Source organism: Phoenix dactylifera, chromosome 8, assembly GCF_051530095.1.
Source record: "Phoenix dactylifera cultivar Ajwa chromosome 8, Ajwa_hap1_PhDact_Kaust_v1.1, whole genome shotgun sequence".
In the NCBI taxonomy this organism is placed as follows: Eukaryota; Viridiplantae; Streptophyta; class Magnoliopsida; order Arecales; family Arecaceae; genus Phoenix; species Phoenix dactylifera.
Window position 1 is genome coordinate 22,011,459 of NC_143197.1, and position 6,000 is coordinate 22,017,458.

Here is a 6,000-nt window from a genome sequence, read left to right on the forward strand (position 1 = left end):
TGTGTACATCGGTTTCAGACTATTAATGAAAAAAAGAGGGAACTTAAGTTCTACTTTCATAATTTTTACATCTTCTAAATTTCTTTGATGAGATTTAAGTTAAGCGGATTGAAAATTTTCTTTTTTCTTTCCGATCGGATCATCGGAAAGAAAAAAAAGTTTCTTTTTTACTTTACATTTAATTTTTGTTGATTCAAAATTTTATCTCTGGTCCTTTATTATATATGCTTAATCTCTAGCCTTATAAGTCATCTTGTTAGACAACAAAGATATTTGTGTACAAAATTTAAGAAAACTTTATACTAAACATACTCCTAATTCTGCACCGGCATAAATATAATATATCAAATGCATAAAATGGCAGTCCAACAAAAGGCTGGGAGCTAAAATTCTCTAATTTGAGATTTTTTTTTTCTTCTTGAAGGTGGTATAACTTTACAGCAAAATATTATGAATGCAATAAAATGTGCACTCGTGAGATACGTTTGCCTTTTGTTTTATCTTACTGGTCTAATTACACTACAACTATTAGAATATAGGAAGTGTAGAAATGAATCATGTCCTATTTTTACAATCTACAAGAGGAAAAAGTATTTATTAAACAGATTTATAAATGAATCATGTCCCATTAACCACTCTCTGTCCATTCGATCACTATCTGTGCACTTTTCACACCACAGTTCTCATTGTCAGCTGGTTTCAAGACGAGACAAGGAGAGATTTTCCTCACCTTATGGTCCTTGCATTTTGAAGTGCAATCACCTGATTCATTTTTTTTTTCTTTCTCCACCATCACCTTGTAGCCCCCTGATTCATCTCAATCAACAGCTTTCTCAGCAAGCAAGCCAAACCACCTTCATCTTCATTAATATAGAGTCCCTTGGCTCCAAGTTTGGACGCAATATGAGTCTAGCTTTCCTTTTACTGAATATAATCATCCTTTGAGGAAATATATTTTGTATTTTGTTCCCTTGTGAATGACCATAGGAGAGTTATAAATAATATAAAATATTTATTTTCTTTGAAATTACAGGCATCCATCAATTGCTCATTCCTCCTAAATAAACCACACTTTTGTGTTGCTCCTCAGCAAATTGCACTTTGGGAATGTTATTTATGGTTGTGACAAAATGACTATCATTATTAAAAATTTTTATTGTTGTAGCAAAATAATTTGCCTTGCAAACCTTTGCTTTGATTTTTCGGGGATGTGGCACTTACAACATCTAACAAGAAATTACAAGCAATAATAGAAAAAAAATAATGATGTTATTTGCTTAAGTATCAATGTTTTGTATAACTGGTTACAAAATAAAAATATAACAATGATATAGAGATTGTATTTTTCAAAAAAATATTGAAATATTATACCAGATGTTGGCAACATAAAAAGCTATCCTATACATAGCATCATTGGTCTCTCTGTAGATCCGGGTAGCTTCGGATAGGACAAGGGTGGAATTGATCCTCCAAATTTCGGAAGAGGATGAGCACCTTTAATCTGGGTCGCTGCTTTGGTTATTCAATTGATCAGCATCCTTTTAAGTTCACTTCCAACACAATGTTGGCTCCTCCAAGCATGGTAGTGGACGTGACATGACATTAATGTTCAGAAAGCACTACTACATACGCGCCCACACGCACAGACGCACGCACAGAAATAAAAAAAAAAAAGGAAAAAAAAAGAAAAGAAAAGACCACCCCATCTCACAGGATGCAACTCCCTGCCATTCCTCTGTGTGTGTGTGTGTGTGTGTGTGTGTGTGTGTGTGTGTGTGTGTGTGTGGATCACGCTTACTCGTGGCCATCCCTATCCATGGTATGGTCTGGACGGTCTGGCCCATCTGGACAAAATAGAGACGGAGGGTCTGATTTGGGCCGGACGGTCTAGCCTTAAGTACCCAATTCTAGGCTTCCAGCTGATTTGTTTTGTTTGTATCTCTGTGGCCTGCGGGCCCAAATAATTTTACAAATTCGAGTCAGATCGGGTTGGGGCGGGTCGTAGGATTTAAAAATCCAAAATTATCCAAATTTCAAATGGATCGGGTCGGATTTGAATTCAGAAAATCCAGACTGTACCCGAAAAATAGAACATGTCCAATTTTAAGACCCGACCCGACTCCAAAATAGGTCGGGTCGGGTCTAAGCAAGTCAACCAAACCCATTTGCAGCCTTACTTCTAATTAGATTTTTAGGTGATGGTTGGAACATAAAGACAAAGACTAATCGGGTCAACAAGGAATTCTTAGTCTAGAAATGAAAAAAAGAAAGCGACGAGTAACATAGTAGTCTATACTCAACCCATGTGGGCCTGCTCTGAAAATTCCTTGAAAGTGTAGGCGAAGACTTCAGGATGTAAATGGTCACCGGAACTCCTAGTCTATGAAGGAAAAGAGAGAGCGCTGAGTAGCATGGATTGGGGTTGTATCTTTGGTGCAAAAGAAGGCCTCACCTTCCTTCGCACGAATCGACTTTTGGATCCCACATTACACGGATATCAAAGCGCTCCAAACTCTATCCTTCATCTGCCTTCACAGATCTCAAAGCAACTAGTAGATGATCTATTAATGGTGGATTTGTGCGAAGGAAGGTGAATCCTTCTTTCATGAGAAAGATACACCTCCGACCCGAGTAGCATACTAGTCCATCTTCCAATTGGAATTTTAGTTAAAATGTTAAGGAACGAGACTAACCAAGTCAATAAGGAATTTCTCGATTAGAAATTAAGGAAGAAAAGGGATGAGTAGCATACTAGAAGGCGATGAGTAGCATGCTAGTCTATCTTCCAACTGGAGCCAACTACTGATCTATCTTCCAATTGGAATTTTAAGTGATGGTGCAAAGCTAAGAACCAAGACTAAACAGGTCAACGAGGACCTTAGCCTACAAAAAAAGTTCTCTCAGAACAAATACAAGGTGCTGATAGTTTGGGATTCAATCCACCTCCATGGATACAGAAGCATGTTGCTTCCCTTCCTTCACTGGCTTTTGTGCGTAGCTGCAATCCACAAATAAAGGAAATATCAATTGGACTGATATATTTAACATCAAGTAAATAGGCACCATTCTTTTTTTCCTCTAGCAGTTTGATCTCACAAATAATGTCATTTCTCTGATATTGCTAAGGATCTAGCTAGATCTGAAAGATGTCTGCATCATGAGAGCACAAATAATCCAGGAAAAAATATTTGTTAAAAGGCGCACTGAGTCGATGGACCTTGGAAAGGTATCAAAGGTATCAAAGGTATAAAGAGCAGAGGGTGGACAGGATTTGGAAAAACGGCGGTCATTGGCTTGGTTTTGATAGAATAAGAAAGCAAAGGAATTTGGAAAATAGAATTTACAAAGGAAAATAAAGAAGTTTCGGTATTTAACTTGGCAGCTTTAATACCTGTAAGACTGATGGAAAGTAGGTTTTTCCAGATATTGAAATTATTGACGAAAATTATTTCATCTGCACGCAACGATAGTGTATACAAATTTACAAAAAAAAAAAATATTAAAGGAATTTTTAACTTCTATATATAACCCCACCTCCTTTGTGATATTCCATATTCTAAACAAGAAGAATGATTATATTTATATCAAAATATGAACTATGTAAGGGATTTTCAAGTGTTTGCTGTCTTTGGATATTAGTAGTTGAAAATTAGTCATTACAGGTCAGAGTTGGAATTCATTATTAAGTTTCTAGCTTCAATCATGTCTGTCAATCTTTCGGCATTACCTATCCAATCTTGAACAATCAAATATTTTGAGATGTACAATTCGGATGCTGCTACGATTCTACGAACCTGGGCCTCTCTCAAGTGGAGACAGGAGAAGGGCGCTGTTGGGGGAATAAGGTTTTTCCCCCAAATGACACGAATGCCCCAAAGAAGCCGCACAATCGTCGACCCTGGAAGGCCGAAGTCGGCACCCGAACTCGGAATCTCCGACCTAAGAGAAACCCCAATGCCCGAGACCTACTTTTGTCAGCCACCTACTACGGCTATACGTCTCCGAGGTCCGGCCAGAGACCGTACTATGACGCCCCTCCGGCATTTATGGCGCATGACCGCTGTGATCCTCCGGCACACTCCACAATAAATATGGATCTCCAGCTTACTCCACAATAAATATGGATCTCCGACTTACTCCACAATGAATGCGGATCTCCGGCTTACTCCACAATAAATGCGGATCTCCGGCTTACTCCACAATAAATGTGGATCTCCGGCTCACTCAACAATTAATGCACGTGACTCCTGTCATCTATGGACTCCCAGCTCTCCACGGCAAATAAGCCCAGCAGGGTCTAGTCAACTGTGATAAGTCTCTGATCTCGGCCATACCTCCGACACTGATGCAATAAATTCGCCTGGTAGCGTGCTAGTTCGGGTTGTACAACGCCCTCATCGCCGACATCAGTGCAATTATTCGCCTGACCAAGCGCCGACCTGAACGACATGCCGAGCCGTACTACGGCTTCGCCCCGTTACATCGCAGGTAAACCGACCCCCGGTCTATAAAAGGGGGTTGGAAAATCGATACTGGGGACGGGCACTGTTTACCTCTACTCTACACGATTTGCCCCCTCCCTGACTTGAGCGTCGGAGGGCCGGCGCCGGAAGACCCGGCCACCGGCTCGTGTGCAGGCACCCAGACGGAGGACGCCGCCCACTGTCGGATCGTCGCCCAGCCGCGGGAATCAGCCGCTCCTTCTCGCCGATCGCCCCAGACGGAGGACGCCGCCCGTCGACGGACCACCGCCCCGCCGTGAGTAACCACCTCCCGCTCCCTCTCCTCGACCGAAGATTGCCCCCGGGTCCAATTTCCAGCAACAGTTGGCGCTAGAGGAAGGGCCCGAGTAGCAGTCATGAAGTTGAGAAGTAAGGGAGCCTCTAACGTCTCCCGGCGTCCCCCGCAAAGTCCTGGACACTCCGTCCAGAATTCCCCAACTCCAGCTGACCCAGGTCCTCAGGTCCAGCTGGAACAGTTCAATGCCCTGGTACAGCAAGTCCAGGCCCTGGCCGCCGCCGTGCAGGGCCTACGGCGCGTGGAAGCTTCATCGGCGCTTCCCCCGCAGGCCCAGGCCCCGCCGGAGTGTCTCCCCAACGGCCCGGTTCTCCCCAGTCAAAATCTGCATGGCTCCTCCAGAGCCAACAACGGAGAACGGGCTACTCCCCGTAGGGAGTTACCGAGAGAAGGTTTCGATCGGAGACCCCAACTTTCCGAGGCGGAGTCAGCCCCGGACCGCCAAGGGCCGGCGCAAACCACAACGACAGTCCCACGGGTGGGGGAGCTCGACCGAAAAGTTGAGCATCTGGAGCGCCAGATTGCGGCACTCCACGGCAAGAAGGCAAGACAGGAAGGGGACTTTGAGTTCACTGCCAAGTCCCCCTTCTTCCGCCAGATCGAGGACGAGCCGGTTCCCGTGAGATTCAAAATGCCTCAGGTGGAGCCCTACAGCGGAATCACCGACCCCCTCGACCACTTGGAGAGTTATCGGGCCCTCATGGCCCTACAAGGGTCCTCGGAGGCCATACTCTGCAAAGCCTTTCCAGCGACCCTCCGAGGGACCGCTCGGCTTTGGTTTTCTGGACTGAAGCCGAACACGGTGTCCTCCTTTGAGCAGCTCGGCAGGCAGTTCGCCACCAACTTTGCTGCCAGCCGGCGCCAGCGACGGACATCAGACTCCCTCCTGGACATCAAGCAGAAGGAGGGGGAGTCCCTCAAAGAGTACCTGGACCGCTTTACCGCCGCCACATGGGAGGTCCGCGAGCTAGACCAGTCGATAGCCATGTCGGCTCTGAAAACTGGGGTTCGCTCCTACCGATTCCTCTTCTCCATCGAGAAGAGCTTCCCGGCCGACTTCACCGAAATGCTGGCCCGAGCCCGGAAGTATGCCAAGGCCGAGGAGGCAGTCGCCTCCAGGCGGGGAGCAATCGAGCCCGCCTCTAAGAAGCAGAAGAAGCGCCGCGAGGAGCACGGCCGACAAAGGAGCCGGTCTCCCCGCAG